Genomic DNA, 23,357 nt, shown 5'->3' on the forward strand with positions numbered 1-23,357 from the left:
CCACTCTTAATCGTACATCTGGCATTCGTACTCTAGCTCTCTCATTATTCTCACTACATTCTTCTTACTATTTTCTTAATTTTATGTTGCTTTATCTCGCTGCACATTACACATGACAATGGGTAAGACGAATGAAGGATAATAATTCATGTTTCTAGTCTTGTTTCTTGTCAGCTCCGTCCATCCCTGCTTCATTATATCTTTCCCACTCCTATACAGTCAGTATATTTCAGTCACCATGTCATTTTGATATATAACTGTCACCATACAGATAATTAAGCACACCACTCATAAAACTCATTGTGAGGAAATAGTGAATTATCTGGCTATGACTAGTTGATGAGGCCTGATTACTCACAAATAATTACCTCAACATTTGAGTCACAATTAGTCACAAACCACAAACACTTCTTTTCCTGTGACTCAGTGTACAGCAATCTTGATGTCCCCATCTAGGAAGGGGACCAAAAAGTCCACAGGTCAGAATGCTCTTCTGGTATCGACGCTAAGTGTCTTGACACCGGCTCTCAACTTTTCTTCATTGATCTATGCAACATTCGCGACCTTAGATCTAATTTTCAATCTGTAGAATGCTACCTCTCTACTAAACCTCATTTTTTTCTCACTGAAACATAGGTGTCTGAGGCAATTGACAGTAACTTCTTTTCTGTTCCCTCCTACTCTCTCTATCCTCATTTCCGATCCGAAGCTGGATGTTGCGTCTAGGTGCGCAATGATTTAAGCTGCTCTCATGGCTACGCTCTTGAATCTTCCGAATTTTCAACTATCTGGATAAAACTAAAGTCACTTTCCATCTAAATTTATCTCTGCTGTTTACCTCTTACCCAAGTCCTCTGGCTATAAGAAATTATTTGACTACTTAATATTCTGGCTCTGTCCCCTTTTACAGAGATCTCCATTCTTAGAGACTTCAATGTTCACCACCAGCTTTGGCTTTCCTCTCCCTTCAGTGGTGAACTAGCCTTCAACTTTGCTATCCACCACTACTTAGAGCAATTGGTGCAACACCCTACTTGTATTCCTGACGGTCTTGGAGATAACCCAACATTCTTGCTCTTTTCCTAACCTCTAATTCTTCAGCCTATGCTGTCACCACACCTCCTCCGTTTGGTTCCTCTGATTACTATCTCATATATGTATTTTTGTCCTATCGCTTCAATCCCTCCTCAGATCTCCTCTGGGGTTTTGCCTCCGTTAATTTGGTAGAATCTGAAGAATTATTATTCAGATTTTCATTGGAATGATTACTGCTTCCATGTCAGCGACCTGTCTCTGTGTGCTAAGCGCATAACAGAGGCAATAGTGTCTGGCATGCAGGTGTACATTCCTCTGGACCTAAACTTTCCAAACCTTGATTTAACACAGCCTGTTCTCGTGTTATACATGGTAGAGAGGTGGCTCATAAAAGCTGCTTGAAACTTCTATCATCAGAAACTCATGCACTTTATATTTCTGCCCATAATCATGACAGGTCTGGTGTTTAACTAGCCAAGAACTCCTTCATTACTAGAAAGTGTCAAAATCTTTCAAAATCTAATTCCCCTCGTGATTTCTGGGACCTAGCCAAAATAACTTTGTTTCTTCATTCCTCCTTTATTTCAACCCGCACCACTGCCATCTCATTTATCTCTAAAGCTGAACTGTTCGCTCAAACCTTTGCTAAAACCTCTACATTTAATGATTCAGAACTTCTTTCTCTCTCTCCTCTGCCCTCTGACTACTTCATGCACTCATTAAGGTCCTTCGCAGTGATGTTCTCAATGCCCTCGGTGGCCTAAACCCTCGGAAGAAAAAAAAAAAAAAATCACCTTTCAGGTTAACACCCCATATCAGACTGGCAACCATGAGGTGTTGTACTCATAAAAAGATGTTGTCACAGGTACAGTGTGCATAACCATCACAACTGTTCAAACTTGTTTAACCCGAGAGACATGGGGGGGCAATAGTGTTGTGCACCGTTAACATGCTACGTATGTACCAATGAGCTGATATGAGTTAAGGGACTGGGTAACACGATTTTGGAGGTATAACTAAAAAAAAAAAAAATGAATAATTATTAAAATCTGGCAACATCTTCCTTGATCATCTGACTTCATTCTCTGATAATATCCTAAGTGTATCTCTATTATGAATATGTTTAGACGTCTATTTCCCAGAGGGAGATCAGAAATCATCAGTGCCTTTCAGGCTTTCAAGAAAAGGTATTTATGCAGCAGCTCTGTCTCCTCGCGCTTCAGTGACTTTGTGTTCGAAGCTATTTTACGATGCCGAAACGGAAGAAATATATCCTGTCGCGTCAGAAGAACACAGAGAATGGTCGGAAAGTATAATTTACGAAAAAAAAAAAAAAAAAAAAACAACTCCGTGCCATTAGAGGAAGAATTCGAAGAAACGGGGCAGGGGTGTGAGCTAGAGCGTCCCCGCGTTCCTTCCACTTCTCCCGAGACCACGCCCGCTAGCACACGTGCTTCCCGAACATGTGGACACACGTCAGCGGAGAAAAATAAGGCATTAAGCAACCTGGAAATTCAACCCATTACAAATAGCACTAATAAAGAAAACGAGACTGGAAGAGCTGGTAAAGAATATCAGTTGTAGTTCGTGTTTGACGATGAATATGGCGTGCATGACAAGGCAGACTCAGATATATGTTTCGGTGAAATTTGTATGCACAGAGTGTAAGTTTGTGGCCTTGGACACAAAAGGTGATAGTGACACTGGCAATGAAGGCATAGGGATGAGGACAGTGATGATTGTGTATGCAATGATGCTCCTGGACTGGTGGTATAGAGACTTAGAAAAAGTTTGTGCATACTTGAAGATCCCACACTTCGGCAAGGTTACGTTTTCCCGCTACAGGAAATTCATCACTAGAAAGGCAGTAGAACAAACGGATAAAGTGGTCACTGAAAACCGAGTGAAAGTGATAGAATTTTGGGAAAATACACTCGACAGACATCCTGACATCGACGGAAACTTGAATGCTGATGTAACGTTTGATGGCACCTGGCACACACATGGCCATATATTGCTACTAGGTGCTGGTGCTATTGTTGATGCTAACATGGGACTGATATTAGACTATCAGACGATGTTGACTGGTACAGAGTTGGTACAGAGGAGCCATTCGATGAGTGGCATGCGGGACACGCCAGCGAGTGCCACTTGAATCATCTCGGCTCGTCGGGTGCCATGGCGTCTGCTGCAGCTGTGTTGATGTGGGAGCGCTCGCTGTCATACAACTTGCGATATACGACTTTCATATCTGATGGTGACAGCAGTACCTATATTGCAGTAAAGAATCTAAATGATGGAAATGGTGCCCATACGGGGAAGAACACCAAATCGCCAAAGAGGAATGCATAAACCACGTCTCAAAGCGACTTGGAACTGCCCTGAGGAAGCTGAGTAAGCAGGTATTAACAGAGGTCACTGCTGATGGTAGTAAGAAAAAAAAGAGGAGTCTAGGAGACCGCAACCGACTGACAGAGAACGTGATCACGTATCTTACGCGGTACTTTGGGATCGCTGTTCGACGCAAGCGGAGGACCTCTCCTACCGAGATGAGGGATGACATACGTTCATTCTTTTATCACTGTTCCTATAGTGATGAAAACACGAAATATCACCTTTGCCCAGCTACCAAAGATTCCTGGTGTTTTTACAACAAGGCTCTCGCTAACAAAGGAGAACCAAAAAGCCACCAAAAAATGAAAACTCGAATTCAGCTGGCAGCAGACGAGTTGACTCTCGTCAAAGAAGTATAAGACAGACTGATAGAAGATGACATGATGCAAAAGTGTTTGGTTGGAAGAGCTCATAATCCAAATGAGTCACTCCATTCCAAAATATGAAGGATCTGTCCAAAACACAAAAATGCAAACAAGCCGATGTTGGATTTTGCCGCGGCCCAAGCAGTAGCTAATTACAATACTGGCTACGCCAACAGCTGCCTCGATTCTATCATGGGTATCCCAAGGACAACAGCGCTACATAAAATTTTGAAGGAGCAAGACAGGAGAATGGACATTGCTCCTAGGAAAAAAATGCGGAACAAGAGACTGCAGGAAGAGCTGGCGTATGAAGCTGGATCGTTCTGAGCGCCCATCCTCCCTCACCCACCACCCTCTTTGAAGCGCTGTTTCTCGAAACGTAAGTTTTTACTACATTTTACTGATCTATTCCTTTATTTATGGTTTGATTTTCTTCATTTTTGTTGTGTGTTCTTTGTCTTGAATTAGATTATTAAATGTTTAAGTCAATTTATTAGATTAGATTATATAAATATTTTTCATGATTTTTTAAATCGCAAAAACAAGGGTCCCTTGTAAACACCTTTTCGCCATGTTACAGTGGCTTGTATATATTAAATATTTGAAAATGTAACTTATACAATCTCTAGATAAGTTCATTGCCTTTCGACTGGGAGTATTTAAAAGTCTTAAAATTCATATTTTGCAAGGTTATATATATATATATATAGTGATACTATGTATTTAAAAATAAAATTCTTTTGTTTTCCATTACAGATATCGAGCTGAAACTTAAGAAAATCAAAATAAGTAACAAGGCCAATTTTCAATAAAATTTTCAAAACTCTACGATCGTTTTAACGTTACCCATTTCCAGAAAGAAAATTTCATTTAAAGTACTATTTACAGATTTATTTCTTAGCACAATTGGAGAACACATCCATTATGAGAAATAGATTAACGTGATGTTTCCGAATTTTTTTTTTTTTTTAGTTAAGGCACTCTATGTCTCTCGTTACTAGAGAAACGTTAGGAATATGTCACTGTGCGCTCTGTGTCCCTGGTAACTGGAGAGACGTTAGGAATATGTCACTGTCTTTTTTAGTAGTAAGACAGCAACATTTCTGCTTATATCGCTCAGTCACCTGCCTCGAGCGTCTTTGTGAGACATGACTAGAGACTAGAGACATGTACCTATCCGTGTCATAAATTGGTATCCCTGCCTGTGTCCTGTAGAAATCTGGCCTTAAAGAGTTTATACAAAAGAAAAATCCCTCTAATGAAACAGTACGGAAGAATGATTAAAACCAAGATCATGTGTTACAACCACAAATTTCACCTCCTTCTCCAAGCTGCCGCACCTGGACTAACTTCCCTGAGCCACCTCCTATGCGGACTCAGTGCAGGGCTCAGATACGTTTGTACAGGGTGCACTGTGACTTCTGTACCCTTTTCACCACAGTTGTAACTCCAGGTCACATTAAGTTGAGGTCGCTAGTCTGTTTTACCTATCCACAGACAAGGAAAATATTCAAACAATACCTAACACCTATAGCTGCGGTAGAATCGACCATCACGTCTAGGAAAAACAGTTAACATACAATAACATGTATATGGTTGAGGTATAATACCCCGTTGGACTGCCGCCCACCGTAACAGTTCTCCCACTATCCAAAAGAGTGTCATAGCCTCAAGCCGAATAGTGTCATTTACTGCCTACTGGACAGCAAGCCTTGTCAGGAGCTGAGGAGGTAAATTTCATTATGCAGCTAATTACTTAGGTCCTCTGTAGCTGAACTTAATCAGCCCACAGTAGCATTTAAGAGAAAACACAAGAAACTTCTGCGAAAGAGTGCCCACGAACACAGAGGAGGGTCAGTCACCGCTCATTCCGTAAATTCGAGCAGTACACTCGCACAGCTGAAGAGTCACTTCCCTTGGGTAAAGTGCATGGTATACACAACTACCCTTACTAGCAGACTTCTATGGAGACTCCTATTCTATATAAACAACCCGGAGTGTATAGCCGGTAGTGACTCACTTATCTCCTTAAGGCAACTGACCTGCCTAACTATTACCCCGACCTAGTCTCCTTCAAATATAAGACCACGTCTCAGTACGTCTGCTTCTTCCGACTGCTGGCTAGTGACTGAATGTGGGAAAGCTCTCCAAACACTTTCCCGCGCTGCAATTGTGTGGATAGGGTACAAGGAGAGGGGGGGACGTGCGACGCACGCACATATGGACGCCCTCCTACACACCGCTCCCCCCGCGATCTTTACTTGAATAAAACACTTTACTTTTAAAAATTCTACTGATTAAACAAGGGGACGCTAGGTGAATACTGATTATTTCTTTGTTGGGAGCAATTCTTCTGCTGTACGAGTAAACTATGTGAACCTCAAATTGACTGAACAAACAGATATAGTGTAAATTAATCTGGGAAGGAGAGTCTCTGGGTAAAGGGATTCTTATAGTAAGTTTATGGCAGCGAGCGGCCACTCTTAATCGTACATCTGGCATTCGTACTCTAGCTCTCTCATTATTCTCAATACGTTCTTCTTACTATTTTCTTAATTTTATGTTGCTTTATCTCGCTGCACACTACACATGACAATGGGTAAGACGAATGAAGGATAATAATTCATGTTTCTAGTCTTGTTTCTTGTCAGCTCCAGCCATCCCAGCTTCATTATATCTTTTTCACTCCTATACAGTTTCAGTCACCATGTCATTTTGATATATAACTGTCACCATACAGATAATTAAGCACACCACTCATAAAACTCATTGTGAGGAAATAGTGAATTATCTGGCTATGACCAGTTGATGAGGCCTGATTACTCACAAATAATTACCTCAACATTTGAGTCACAATTAGTCACAAACCACAAACACTTCTTTTCTGCGACTCAGTGTACAGCAATCTTGAAATCCCCATCTAGGAAGGGGACCAAAAAGTCCACAGGTGAATACTAATTATTTCTTTGTTGGGAGTAATTCTTCTGCTGTAAACTATGTGAGCCTCAAATTGACTGAACAAACAGATATAGGGTAAATTAATCTGGGAAGGAGAGTATCTGGGTAAAGGGATTCTTATAGTAAGCTTATGGCAGCGAGCGGCCACTCTTAATCGTACATCTGGTATCGACGCTAAGTGTCTTAACACCGGCTCTCAACTTTTCTTCATTGATCTCTGCAGCATTCGCGACCTTAGATCTAATTCTCAATCTGTAGAATGCTACGTCTCTACTAAACCTCATTTTTTTTTCTCACTGAAACATAGGTGTCTGAGGCAATTGACAGTAACTCCTTTTCTGTTCCCTCATACTCTCTCTATCCTCATTTCCGATCCAAAGGTGGATGTTGCGTCTAGGTGCGCAATGATTTAAGCTGCTCTCATGGCTACGCTCTTGAATCTTCCGAATTTTCAACTAACTGGATACAACTAAAGTCACTTTCCATCTAAATTTATCTCTGCTCTGTACCTCTGGCTATAAGAAATTCTTTGACTACTTAATATTCTGGCTCTCTCCCCTTTTACAGAGATCTCCATTCTTAGAGACTTCAATGTTCACCACCAGCTTTGGCTTCCCTCTCCCTTCAGTGGTGAACTAGCCTTCAGCTTTGCTATCTACCACTACTTAGAGCAATTGGTGCAACACCCTACTTGTATTCCTGACGGTCTTGGAGATAACCCAACATTCTTACTCTTTTCTAATATCTATTTCTTCAGCCTATGCTGTCACCACACCTCCTCCGTTTGGTTCCTCTGATTACTATCTCATATATGTATTTTTGTCCTATCGCTTCAATCCCTCCTCAGATCTCCTCTGGCGTTTTGCCTCCGCTAATTTGGGAGAATCTGAAGAATTATTATTCAGATTTTCATTGGAATGATTACTGCTTCCATGTCAACGACCTGTCTCTGTGTTCTAAGCGCATAACAAAGGCAATAGTGTCTGGCATGCAGGTGTACATTCCTCACCCTTTCTCTGGACCTAAACTTTCCAAACCTTGATTTAACACAGCCTGTTCTCGTGTTATACATGGTAGAGAGGTAGCTCATAAAAGCTGCTTGAAACTTCTATCATCAGGAACTCATACATTTTATATTTCTGCCCATAATCATGACAGGTCTGGTGTTTAACTAGCCAAGAACTCCTTCATTACTAGAAAGTGTCAAAATCTTTCAAAATCTAATTCCCCTCGTGATTTCTGGGACCTAACCAAAATAACTTTGTTTCTTCATTCCTCCTTTATCTCAACCCGCACCACTGCCATCTCATTTATTTCTAAAGCTGAACTGTTCGCTCAAACCTTTGCTAAAACCTCTACATTTAATGATTCAGAACATCTTTCTCTCTTTCCTCTGTCCTCTGACTACTTCATGCACCCATTAAGGTCCTTCGCAGTGATGTTCTCAATGCCCTCACTGGCCTAAACCCTCGGAAGGTTTATGGGCCTGATGGGGTACCTCCATTGTTCTCTGAAACTGTGCCTCCGTGTTTGCACCTTGACTAGTCAAATTTCTCCAACTCTGTCTGTCAACATCTACCTTTCCTTATTGCTGAAAATTTGCCTACACTTAGCCTGTTCCTAAAAAAAGGTGACCGTTCTGATCCCTCAAACTACCTACCATCCTATTGTTTTAACTTCCTGCCTCTGAAGTTTTTGAATCTATCCAATCTATCCTCGACAGTAAGATTAAAAAAACATGTATCACTTCATAACCTTCTATTTTATCGGCAATATGGATTCCGTCAAGGCCGCACAACAGGTAATATTCTGCGCTTCCTTACAAAGTCTTGATCATCTTCATCTAGATCATCACGCTCTTGAAACTTCCGAGTTTTCTACCATCTGGCTATGACTACAGAATCACTCTCAAACTAAATCTATCTGTGCTGTATATCTTTCACCTAACTCTTCTGACTATAAGAAATTCTTTGACTACTTAACTTCCAAAGTGGAGCACATTCTGACCGTCTTCCCTTCTGCAGAGATCTCCATTCTTGGAGACTTCAGTGTTCACCACCAGCTTTGGCTTTCCTCTCCCTTCACTGACCATACTGGTGCAACACCCTACACGTAATCCTGACCGTCTTGGAGATACACCCAACATTCTTGACCTTTTTTCTCACCTCTATTCCTTCTGCTTATGCTGTCACCCTTTCTTCTCCGTTGGGCTTCTCCAATCACAATCTCATATCTGTATTTTGTCCTATCGCTCCAATCCCTCATCAGGATCCCCCTAAGCGAAGGTGACTCTGGCCTTTTGCCTCTGCTGGGGGGACCTCAGGAGGTATTTTGCTGATTTTCCTTGGAATGATTACTGCTTCCATGTCAGAGACACGCCTTTGTGTGCTGAGCATATAACAGAGGTGATAGTATCTGGCATGGAAGCGTACATTCCTCACTCTTTTTCTCGTCCTAAACCTCCTAAACTTTGGTTTAACACAGCTTATTTTCGTGCTATACATGATAGAGAGGTGGCCCACAAAAGGTACTTAAGCCTTCCATCACCAGAATCTCATGCACTTTATATTTCTGCCCGGAACCATGCCAACTAGCCAAAAACTCCTTCATTAACAGAAAGTGTCAAAACCTTTCAAGATCTAACTCCCCTCGTGACTTTTGGCATCTAGCCAAAAAATATCTCAAATAACTTTGCTTCTTCTTCTTTCCCTCCTTTATTTCAACCAGATGGCACCACTGCCATCACATCTATTTCTAAAGCTGAACTCTTTGCTCAAACCTTTGCTAAAAACTCTACCTTGGACGATTCTGGGCTTGTTCCTCCCTCTCCTCCACCCTCTGACTACTTCATGCCACCTATTAAAATTCTTTGCAATGATGTTTTCCATGCCCTGGCTGGCCTAAACCCTCGGAACGCTTATGGCCCTGATGGGGTCCTTCCTATTGTTCTCCGAAACTGTGCCTCCGTGCTTGCACCTTGCCTAGTCAAACTCTTTCAGCTCTGTCTGTCAACATCTACCTTTCCTTCTTGCTGGAAGTTTGCCTACATTCAAGCTCTTCCTAAAATGGGTGACCGTTCTAATCCCTCAAATTACCGTGCTATTGCTTTAATTTCCTGCCTATCTAAAGTTTTTGAATCTATTCTCTACAGGAAGATTCTTAAACATTTATCACTTCACAACCTTCTATCTGATCGCCAGGTCGCTCTCCTGGTGACCTTCTGGCTTTCCTTACTGAGTCTTGGTCATCCTCTTTTAGAGATTTTGGTGAAACTTTTGCTGTTGCCTTGGACATATCAAAAGCTTTTGATAGAGTCTGGCACAAAGCTTTGATTTCCAAGCTACCCTCCTACGGCTTCTATCCTTCTCTCTTTAACTTTATCTCAAGTTTCATTTCTGACCATTCTATTGCTGCTGTGGTAGACAGTCACTGTTCTTCTCCTAAATCTGTTAAAAGTGGTGTTCCTCAGGGTTCTGTCCTGTCACCCACTCTCTTCTTATTTTTCATTAATGACTTTCTAAACCAAAATTCTTGTCCTATCCACTCCTACGCTGATACACTTTTCCACATCTTTTCATAGACGTCCAACCCTTTAGGAGGTAAACATTTCACGCAGGGAAGTCACAGAACGCTTGACTTCTGATCTTTCTAAAATTTCTGATTGGGACAGGGCAATCTTGGTATTGTTCAATGCCTCAAAAACTCAATTCCTCCATCTATCAACTCGACACAACCTTCCAGACAACTATCCCCTCTTCTTCAATGACACTCAATTGTCCCCCTCTTCTACCCTGAACATCCTCGGTCTGTCCTTTACTTATAATCTGAACTGGAAACTTCACATCTCATCTCTAGCTAAAACAGCTTCTATGAAGTTAGGTGTTCTGAGACGTCTCCGCCAGTTTTTCTCATCCCCCGAGCTGCTAACTCTGTACAAGGGCCTTATCCGTCCATGTATGGAGTATGCATCACATGTTTTTTTTTTTTTTTTGGGGGGGGGGAGCGGGTTCCACTCATACTGCTCTTCTAGACAGGGTGGAATCAAAAGCATTTCGTCTCATCAACTCCTCTCCTCTAACTGACTGTCTTCAGTCTCTCTTTCATCGCTGCAATATTGCATCTCTAGCTGTCTTCTACCGCTATTTTCATGCTAAGTGCTCTCCTGATCTTGCTAGCTGCATGCCTCCCCTCTTCCCGCGGTCTCGTTGCACTGGACTTTCTTCTTTCTCTCATCCCTATTCTGTCCACCTCTCTAATGCAAGAGTTAACCAGTATTCTCAATCATTCATCCCTTTCTCTGGTAAACTCTGGAACTCCATGCCTGCTTCTATATTTCCACCTTCTTATGACTTGAATTCCTTCAAGAGGGAGGTTTCAAGACACTTATTAATTTTTGACTACTTCTTTGACCCTTTTATGGGACTGGCATTTCAGTGGGCATTTCTTTTTTATTGGATTTTTGGCCCTTGGCCAGTGTCCTTCCTACATAATATATATATATATATATATATATATATATATATATATATATATATATATATATATATATATATATATATATATATATATATATATATATATATATATATATATATATATATATATATATATATATATATATATATATATATATATATATATATATATATATATTTTAGGTATTTTGGTAAAACTTTTGCTGTTGCCTTAGACATATCCAGATATATATTTTCATACTGTCTGGCACAAAGGTTTGATTTCAAAACTACCCTCTTACGGTTTTTATTTTCTCTGTAACTTCTCTGAAACTCAAGTTTAATTTCTGATGGTTCTATTGCTGCTGCGGTAGACGGTCACTGTTCTCCTAATTCTACTGAGAGTGGTGTTTCTCATGGTTCTGTGCTATCACCCATTCTCTTCCTGTTACTCATGAATAATCTTCTAAACCAAACCTCTTGTCCTTTCCATCCTTACGCTGATGATACCACCCTGCACGTATTTTCGTAGAGGTCCAACCCCTCAGGAAGTAAACAGCTTATGCAGGGAAGCCAAGGAACGCCTAACTTCTGATCTACAATTTTTGACTGAGGCAGAGCAAATTGTTCAATGCCTGAAAAATTCAATTCCTCCATCTATCAACTCATCACAACCTTCCCGATAACTATCCACACTTCTTCAATAACACTCAATTGTCCCCTCTTCAATACTGAATATCCTCGGTCCGTCCTTTACTTATAATCTTGAATGGAAACTTCATATTTAATTTCTAGTTGAAACAGCTTCTATGAAGTTAGGCGTTCTGAGTCGTCTCTTCCCGTTTTTCTGCCCCACAGCTGCTAACTCTGTACTGTGGCCTTATCTGTCTATGTATGAAGTATGCTTCACAGGTATCATATCGCTCTTTCACGCAGGGTGGAATCAAAATCTTTTCGTCTAATTAACTCCTCTCCTCTAACTGACTGTCTTCAGTTTCTGTCTTATCGCCGCAATGTTGCTTCTCTTGCAATCTTCTGCTATTTTCATGCTAGCTAACTGCTCTTCTGATCTTACTAACTGCATGCCTCCCGTCTTCTTGTTGCCTCGCTGCATAAGACTTTCTTCTTCCTCCCACTCCCATGCTAGAGTTAACTAGTATTCTCTATCATCCCTTTTTCTGGTAAACTCTGAACTCCCTTCCTGCTTCTGTACTTCCTCCTTCCTATGAATTAAATTTAAAAAAAGAGAGCGATTTCCTTTTATATATATATATATATATATATATATATATATATATATATATATATATATATATATATATATATATATATATATATATATATATATATATATATATATATATATATATATATACATACGTTCATTCTTTTATCACTGTTCCTATAGTGATGAAAACACGAAATATCACCTTTGCCCAGCTACCAAAGATTCCTGGTGTTTTTACAACAAGGCTCTCGCTAACAAAGGAGAACCAAAAAGCCACCAAAAAATGAAAACTCGAATTCAGCTGGCAGCAGACGAGTTGACTCTCGTCAAAGAAGTATAAGACAGACTGATAGAAGATGACATGATGCAAAAGTGTTTGGTTGGAAGAGCTCATAATCCAAATGAGTCACTCCATTCCAAAATATGAAGGATCTGTCCAAAACACAAAAATGCAAACAAGCCGATGTTGGATTTTGCCGCGGCCCAAGCAGTAGCTAATTACAATACTGGCTACGCCAACAGCTGCCTCGATTCTATCATGGGTATCCCAAGGACAACAGCGCTACATAAAATTTTGAAGGAGCAAGACAGGAGAATGGACATTGCTCCTAGGAAAAAAATGCGGAACAAGAGACTGCAGGAAGAGCTGGCGTATGAAGCTGGATCGTTCTGAGCGCCCATCCTCCCTCACCCACCACCCTCTTTGAAGCGCTGTTTCTCGAAACGTAAGTTTTTACTACATTTTACTGATCTATTCCTTTATTTATGGTTTGATTTTCTTCATTTTTGTTGTGTGTTCTTTGTCTTGAATTAGATTATTAAATGTTTAAGTCAATTTATTAGATTAGATTATATAAATATTTTTCATGATTTTTTAAATCGCAAAAACAAGGGTCCCTTGTAAACACCTTTTCGCCATGTTACAGTGGCTTGTATATATTAAATATTTGAAAATGTAACTTATACAATCTCTAGATAAGTTCATTGCCTTTCGACTGGGAGTATTTAAAAGTCTTAAAATTCATATTTTGCAAGGTTATATATATATATAGTGATACTATGTATTTAAAAATAAAATTCTTTTGTTTTCCATTACAGATATCGAGCTGAAACTTAAGAAAATCAAAATAAGTAACAAGGCCAATTTTCAATAAAATTTTCAAAACTCTACGATCGTTTTAACGTTACCCATTTCCAGAAAGAAAATTTCATTTAAAGTACTATTTACAGATTTATTTCTTAGCACAATTGGAGAACACATCCATTATGAGAAATAGATTAACGTGATGTTTCCGAATTTTTTTTTTTTTTTAGTTAAGGCACTCTATGTCTCTCGTTACTAGAGAAACGTTAGGAATATGTCACTGTGCGCTCTGTGTCCCTGGTAACTGGAGAGACGTTAGGAATATGTCACTGTCTTTTTTAGTAGTAAGACAGCAACATTTCTGCTTATATCGCTCAGTCACCTGCCTCGAGCGTCTTTGTGAGACATGACTAGAGACTAGAGACATGTACCTATCCGTGTCATAAATTGGTATCCCTGCCTGTGTCCTGTAGAAATCTGGCCTTAAAGAGTTTATACAAAAGAAAAATCCCTCTAATGAAACAGTACGGAAGAATGATTAAAACCAAGATCATGTGTTACAACCACAAATTTCACCTCCTTCTCCAAGCTGCCGCACCTGGACTAACTTCCCTGAGCCACCTCCTATGCGGACTCAGTGCAGGGCTCAGATACGTTTGTACAGGGTGCACTGTGACTTCTGTACCCTTTTCACCACAGTTGTAACTCCAGGTCACATTAAGTTGAGGTCGCTAGTCTGTTTTACCTATCCACAGACAAGGAAAATATTCAAACAATACCTAACACCTATAGCTGCGGTAGAATCGACCATCACGTCTAGGAAAAACAGTTAACATACAATAACATGTATATGGTTGAGGTATAATACCCCGTTGGACTGCCGCCCACCGTAACAGTTCTCCCACTATCCAAAAGAGTGTCATAGCCTCAAGCCGAATAGTGTCATTTACTGCCTACTGGACAGCAAGCCTTGTCAGGAGCTGAGGAGGTAAATTTCATTATGCAGCTAATTACTTAGGTCCTCTGTAGCTGAACTTAATCAGCCCACAGTAGCATTTAAGAGAAAACACAAGAAACTTCTGCGAAAGAGTGCCCACGAACACAGAGGAGGGTCAGTCACCGCTCATTCCGTAAATTCGAGCAGTACACTCGCACAGCTGAAGAGTCACTTCCCTTGGGTAAAGTGCATGGTATACACAACTACCCTTACTAGCAGACTTCTATGGAGACTCCTATTCTATATAAACAACCCGGAGTGTATAGCCGGTAGTGACTCACTTATCTCCTTAAGGCAACTGACCTGCCTAACTATTACCCCGACCTAGTCTCCTTCAAATATAAGACCACGTCTCAGTACGTCTGCTTCTTCCGACTGCTGGCTAGTGACTGAATGTGGGAAAGCTCTCCAAACACTTTCCCGCGCTGCAATTGTGTGGATAGGGTACAAGGAGAGGGGGGGACGTGCGACGCACGCACATATGGACGCCCTCCTACACACCGCTCCCCCCGCGATCTTTACTTGAATAAAACACTTTACTTTTAAAAATTCTACTGATTAAACAAGGGGACGCTAGGTGAATACTGATTATTTCTTTGTTGGGAGCAATTCTTCTGCTGTAAACTATGTGAACCTCAAATTGACTGAACAAACAGATATAGTGTAAATTAATCTGGGAAGGAGAGTCTCTGGGTAAAGGGATTCTTATAGTAAGTTTATGGCAGCGAGCGGCCACTCTTAATCGTACATCTGGCATTCGTACTCTAGCTCTCTCATTATTCTCAATACGTTCTTCTTACTATTTTCTTAATTTTATGTTGCTTTATCTCGCTGCACACTACACATGACAATGGGTAAGACGAATGAAGGATAATAATTCATGTTTCTAGTCTTGTTTCTTGTCAGCTCCAGCCATCCCAGCTTCATTATATCTTTTTCACTCCTATACAGTTTCAATCACCATGTCATTTTGATATATAACTGTCACCATACAGATAATTAAGCACACCACTCATAAAACTCATTGTGAGGAAATAGTGAATTATCTGGCTATGACCAGTTGATGAGGCCTGATTACTCACAAATAATTACCTCAACATTTGAGTCACAATTAGTCACAAACCACAAACACTTCTTTTCTGCGACTCAGTGTACAGCAATCTTGAAATCCCCATCTAGGAAGGGGACCAAAAAGTCCACAGGTGAATACTAATTATTTCTTTGTTGGGAGTAATTCTTCTGCTGTAAACTATGTGAGCCTCAAATTGACTGAACAAACAGATATAGGGTAAATTAATCTGGGAAGGAGAGTATCTGGGTAAAGGGATTCTTATAGTAAGCTTATGGCAGCGAGCGGCCACTCTTAATCGTACATCTGGTATCGACGCTAAGTGTCTTAACACCGGCTCTCAACTTTTCTTCATTGATCTCTGCAGCATTCGCGACCTTAGATCTAATTCTCAATCTGTAGAATGCTACGTCTCTACTAAACCTCATTTTTTTTTCTCACTGAAACATAGGTGTCTGAGGCAATTGACAGTAACTCCTTTTCTGTTCCCTCATACTCTCTCTATCCTCATTTCCGATCCAAAGGTGGATGTTGCGTCTAGGTGCGCAATGATTTAAGCTGCTCTCATGGCTACGCTCTTGAATCTTCCGAATTTTCAACTAACTGGATACAACTAAAGTCACTTTCCATCTAAATTTATCTCTGCTCTGTACCTCTGGCTATAAGAAATTCTTTGACTACTTAATATTCTGGCTCTCTCCCCTTTTACAGAGATCTCCATTCTTAGAGACTTCAATGTTCACCACCAGCTTTGGCTTCCCTCTCCCTTCAGTGGTGAACTAGCCTTCAGCTTTGCTATCTACCACTACTTAGAGCAATTGGTGCAACACCCTACTTGTATTCCTGACGGTCTTGGAGATAACCCAACATTCTTACTCTTTTCTAATATCTATTTCTTCAGCCTATGCTGTCACCACACCTCCTCCGTTTGGTTCCTCTGATTACTATCTCATATATGTATTTTTGTCCTATCGCTTCAATCCCTCCTCAGATCTCCTCTGGCGTTTTGCCTCCGCTAATTTGGGAGAATCTGAAGAATTATTATTCAGATTTTCATTGGAATGATTACTGCTTCCATGTCAACGACCTGTCTCTGTGTTCTAAGCGCATAACAAAGGCAATAGTGTCTGGCATGCAGGTGTACATTCCTCACCCTTTCTCTGGACCTAAACTTTCCAAACCTTGATTTAGCACAGCCTGTTCTCGTGTTATACATGGTAGAGAGGTAGCTCATAAAAGCTGCTTGAAACTTCTATCATCAGGAACTCATACATTTTATATTTCTGCCCATAATCATGACAGGTCTGGTGTTTAACTAGCCAAGAACTCCTTCATTACTAGAAAGTGTCAAAATCTTTCAAAATCTAATTCCCCTCGTGATTTCTGGGACCTAACCAAAATAACTTTGTTTCTTCATTCCTCCTTTATCTCAACCCGCACCACTGCCATCTCATTTATTTCTAAAGCTGAACTGTTCGCTCAAACCTTTGCTAAAACCTCTACATTTAATGATTCAGAACATCTTTCTCTCTTTCCTCTGTCCTCTGACTACTTCATGCACCCATTAAGGTCCTTCGCAGTGATGTTCTCAATGCCCTCACTGGCCTAAACCCTCGGAAGGTTTATGGGCCTGATGGGGTACCTCCATTGTTCTCTGAAACTGTGCCTCCGTGTTTGCACCTTGACTAGTCAAATTTCTCCAACTCTGTCTGTCAACATCTACCTTTCCTTATTGCTGAAAATTTGCCTACACTTAGCCTGTTCCTAAAAAAAGGTGACCGTTCTGATCCCTCAAACTACCTACCATCCTATTGTTTTAACTTCCTGCCTCTGAAGTTTTTGAATCTATCCAATCTATCCTCGACAGTAAGATTAAAAAAACATGTATCACTTCATAACCTTCTATTTTATCGGCAATATGGATTCCGTCAAGGCCGCACAACAGGTAATATTCTGCGCTTCCTTACAAAGTCTTGATCATCTTCATCTAGATCATCACGCTCTTGAAACTTCCGAGTTTTCTACCATCTGGCTATGACTACAGAATCACTCTCAAACTAAATCTATCTGTGCTGTATATCTTTCACCTAACTCTTCTGACTATAAGAAATTCTTTGACTACTTAACTTCCAAAGTGGAGCACATTCTGACCGTCTTCCCTTCTGCAGAGATCTCCATTCTTGGAGACTTCAGTGTTCACCACCAGCTTTGGCTTTCCTCTCCCTTCACTGACCATACTGGTGCAACACCCTACACGTAATCCTGACCGTCTTGGAGATACACCCAACATTCTTGACCTTTTTTCTCACCTCTATTCCTTCTGCTTATGCTGTCACCCTTTCTTCTCCGTTGGGCTTCTCCAATCACAATCTCATATCTGTATTTTGTCCTATCGCTCCAATCCCTCATCAGGATCCCCCTAAGCGAAGGTGACTCTGGCCTTTTGCCTCTGCTGGGGGGACCTCAGGAGGTATTTTGCTGATTTTCCTTGGAATGATTACTGCTTCCATGTCAGAGACACGCCTTTGTGTGCTGAGCATATAACAGAGGTGATAGTATCTGGCATGGAAGCGTACATTCCTCACTCTTTTTCTCGTCCTAAACCTCCTAAACTTTGGTTTAACACAGCTTATTTTCGTGCTATACATGATAGAGAGGTGGCCCACAAAAGGTACTTAAGCCTTCCATCACCAGAATCTCATGCACTTTATATTTCTGCCCGGAACCATGCCAACTAGCCAAAAACTCCTTCATTAACAGAAAGTGTCAAAACCTTTCAAGATCTAACTCCCCTCGTGACTTTTGGCATCTAGCCAAAAAATATCTCAAATAACTTTGCTTCTTCTTCTTTCCCTCCTTTATTTCAACCAGATGGCACCACTGCCATCACATCTATTTCTAAAGCTGAACTCTTTGCTCAAACCTTTGCTAAAAACTCTACCTTGGACGATTCTGGGCTTGTTCCTCCCTCTCCTCCACCCTCTGACTACTTCATGCCACCTATTAAAATTCTTTGCAATGATGTTTTCCATGCCCTGGCTGGCCTAAACCCTCGGAACGCTTATGGCCCTGATGGGGTCCTTCCTATTGTTCTCCGAAACTGTGCCTCCGTGCTTGCACCTTGCCTAGTCAAACTCTTTCAGCTCTGTCTGTCAACATCTACCTTTCCTTCTTGCTGGAAGTTTGCCTACATTCAAGCTCTTCCTAAAATGGGTGACCGTTCTAATCCCTCAAATTACCGTGCTATTGCTTTAATTTCCTGCCTATCTAAAGTTTTTGAATCTATTCTCTACAGGAAGATTCTTAAACATTTATCACTTCACAACCTTCTATCTGATCGCCAGGTCGCTCTCCTGGTGACCTTCTGGCTTTCCTTACTGAGTCTTGGTCATCCTCTTTTAGAGATTTTGGTGAAACTTTTGCTGTTGCCTTGGACATATCAAAAGCTTTTGATAGAGTCTGGCACAAAGCTTTGATTTCCAAGCTACCCTCCTACGGCTTCTATCCTTCTCTCTTTAACTTTATCTCAAGTTTCATTTCTGACCATTCTATTGCTGCTGTGGTAGACAGTCACTGTTCTTCTCCTAAATCTGTTAAAAGTGGTGTTCCTCAGGGTTCTGTCCTGTCACCCACTCTCTTCTTATTTTTCATTAATGACTTTCTAAACCAAAATTCTTGTCCTATCCACTCCTACGCTGATACACTTTTCCACATCTTTTCATAGACGTCCAACCCTTTAGGAGGTAAACATTTCACGCAGGGAAGTCACAGAACGCTTGACTTCTGATCTTTCTAAAATTTCTGATTGGGACAGGGCAATCTTGGTATTGTTCAATGCCTCAAAAACTCAATTCCTCCATCTATCAACTCGACACAACCTTCCAGACAACTATCCCCTCTTCTTCAATGACACTCAATTGTCCCCCTCTTCTACCCTGAACATCCTCGGTCTGTCCTTTACTTATAATCTGAACTGGAAACTTCACATCTCATCTCTAGCTAAAACAGCTTCTATGAAGTTAGGTGTTCTGAGACGTCTCCGCCAGTTTTTCTCATCCCCCGAGCTGCTAACTCTGTACAAGGGCCTTATCCGTCCATGTATGGAGTATGCATCACATGTTTTTTTTTTTTTTGGGGGGGGGGGGAGCGGGTTCCACTCATACTGCTCTTCTAGACAGGGTGGAATCAAAAGCATTTCGTCTCATCAACTCCTCTCCTCTAACTGACTGTCTTCAGTCTCTCTTTCATCGCTGCAATATTGCATCTCTAGCTGTCTTCTACCGCTATTTTCATGCTAAGTGCTCTCCTGATCTTGCTAGCTGCATGCCTCCCCTCTTCCCGCGGTCTCGTTGCACTGGACTTTCTTCTTTCTCTCATCCCTATTCTGTCCACCTCTCTAATGCAAGAGTTAACCAGTATTCTCAATCATTCATCCCTTTCTCTGGTAAACTCTGGAACTCCATGCCTGCTTCTATATTTCCACCTTCTTATGACTTGAATTCCTTCAAGAGGGAGGTTTCAAGACACTTATTAATTTTTGACTACTTCTTTGACCCTTTTATGGGACTGGCATTTCAGTGGGCATTTCTTTTTTATTGGATTTTTGGCCCTTGGCCAGTGTCCTTCCTACATAATATATATATATATATATATATATATATATATATATATATATATATATATATATATATATATATATATATATATATATATATATATATATATATATATATATATATATATATATATATATATATATATATATATATATATATATATATATATATATATATATATATATATATATATATATATATATTTTAGGTATTTTGGTAAAACTTTTGCTGTTGCCTTAGACATATCCAGATATATATTTTCATACTGTCTGGCACAAAGGTTTGATTTCAAAACTACCCTCTTACGGTTTTTATTTTCTCTGTAACTTCTCTGAAACTCAAGTTTAATTTCTGATGGTTCTATTGCTGCTGCGGTAGACGGTCACTGTTCTCCTAATTCTACTGAGAGTGGTGTTTCTCATGGTTCTGTGCTATCACCCATTCTCTTCCTGTTACTCATGAATAATCTTCTAAACCAAACCTCTTGTCCTTTCCATCCTTACGCTGATGATACCACCCTGCACGTATTTTCGTAGAGGTCCAACCCCTCAGGAAGTAAACAGCTTATGCAGGGAAGCCAAGGAACGCCTAACTTCTGATCTACAATTTTTGACTGAGGCAGAGCAAATTGTTCAATGCCTGAAAAATTCAATTCCTCCATCTATCAACTCATCACAACCTTCCCGATAACTATCCACACTTCTTCAATAACACTCAATTGTCCCCTCTTCAATACTGAATATCCTCGGTCCGTCCTTTACTTATAATCTTGAATGGAAACTTCATATTTAATTTCTAGTTGAAACAGCTTCTATGAAGTTAGGCGTTCTGAGTCGTCTCTTCCCGTTTTTCTGCCCCACAGCTGCTAACTCTGTACTGTGGCCTTATCTGTCTATGTATGAAGTATGCTTCACAGGTATCATATCGCTCTTTCACGCAGGGTGGAATCAAAATCTTTTCGTCTAATTAACTCCTCTCCTCTAACTGACTGTCTTCAGTTTCTGTCTTATCGCCGCAATGTTGCTTCTCTTGCAATCTTCTGCTATTTTCATGCTAGCTAACTGCTCTTCTGATCTTACTAACTGCATGCCTCCCGTCTTCTTGTTGCCTCGCTGCATAAGACTTTCTTCTTCCTCCCACTCCCATGCTAGAGTTAACTAGTATTCTCTATCATCCCTTTTTCTGGTAAACTCTGAACTCCCTTCCTGCTTCTGTACTTCCTCCTTCCTATGAATTAAATTTAAAAAAAGAGAGCGATTTCCTTTTATATATATATATATATATATATATATATATATATATATATATATATATATATATATATATATATATATATATATATATATATATATATATATATATATATATATATATATATATATATATATATATATATATATATATATATATATATATATATATATATATATATATATATATATATATATATATATATATATATATATATATGTGTGTGTGTGTGTGTGTGTGTGTGTGTGTGTGTGTGTGTGTGTGTGTGTGTGTGTGTGTGTGTGTGTGTGTGTGTGTGTGTGTGTGTGTGTGTGTGTGTTTGTGTGAGTAATTATTTCGGAAATTTCTGGTAACCAGCAACTGTGTAATTCTTCCTGTGGCACGATGCTGGATCTCTGACGGCACTTATCCAATTTATCAAACTGTCAAGGGTGACTCAGTGTCCCAGACATAGCGGGCACTATGGAACACAATGTGGGATATCATTTTATCAACGTGATAAATATTTATTATTTCTCCCGTTATATATGTTTTTTTTTTCTTTCTAACGCCTTTTAGAATTATCATTGAAGTTACTTGGCGTAGTTTTATAAAAAGTGGCATGGCTGTAGCCAACACCCTCACCCTACCCTGGCCGCCAAATTAGCCTGGTGTTACTATAGTAAAGGAGCTGCCCAGTGCAGGCCAGCTGGCCTTTAGCAATCTTCATTCTTATGTTCTTATGTTATCAGTGACCTACCACGGCAGCAATGAAATAGTCAGAATGGAAACTTGAATTGCAATTACAGTGAGAATGTTGAAAGCTCTAGGGGAATAGCTTAGATTTTTTTCTTTTTTTTACCTTATCATATTCTTTTGATATGTCTAACGCTTCATTAAAATTTTCACCAAAATTGTTTAAAGATTATGACCAATGTTCGGTAAGAGATTCCAGAAGACCTACAATGAAACGACTAAAATAAAACCCATGCTGGTGATCTCAAGGTTGAGAATTGATTGATATTTTAGAATCTTTGTGTTAAGGGTAGGTTAAAAAAATATGAAGAAGACAGGAAATAAAAGAAATATGTTGATAGTTTGAAAAAGTAACGTGGTTACCATTTTCAGGGAGAGGCTGAATGTGGCAAACTTCCACCAGGAAGGGAAGGTGGCAGTTGACAGATGGAGTTGGAAAAGGTTGACCGGCAAGGAGCGAGTGCAGCAGCACAATTATAGAGAACGATAGAAGTAATCCCATTAATTTCCTATGACATCCTAGGGTTAAGGCCAGAGAGGGAAATGAAAACATCAATAAGTATGAAGTAGTCAGAGAGTAGAGGAGGGAAAGATGAAGAAAAGTTGTTGGAGATATTTTTGGCTAAGAGTGGGAAGTTATGTAAAGTGTTTAATCTATAAAGGTTTTGACATTTCCTACTGATGAAAGAGTTTTTTTGGATAGTTGAAAAACTTGTTGCATGATTCCGAGCAATAATGCAAAGCACATGAGTTTCTGGAGATGTAACCCTCATGTACTGTATTATATACGGGCTGAGTTAAACCAAGGTTTAGAAGGTTTAGGACGAAAAAATGCATAAGGTATGCTAAAGACAATTTTCTCCGTTATTCTCACAGCATACAGATATGCGTCCTTGACAAGGAAGTAGGAGACATTTTATAAAAAATTAGAATACCTCCTCTGGGGTCCCTGCCCCAGTTAATAGAGACAGCACCAATGGGAGATCTCCGCTCTGGAGAATCTTGAGGAGGTATTGGAATGATAGGACGAGATACACACATGAGGCTATGATTGGAGGGACCCATCGAAGGGGCAAATGACAAAATAAGCAAAAATAATATATGTTCGAAAAAAAAAAATCAAGAATGTTAGCTGCACCTACAAGACGGTGAGAAATTTGGGCAGAGTATT

The sequence above is a fragment of the Scylla paramamosain genome, chromosome 3, assembly GCF_035594125.1.
Source record: "Scylla paramamosain isolate STU-SP2022 chromosome 3, ASM3559412v1, whole genome shotgun sequence".
In the NCBI taxonomy this organism is placed as follows: Eukaryota; Metazoa; Arthropoda; class Malacostraca; order Decapoda; family Portunidae; genus Scylla; species Scylla paramamosain.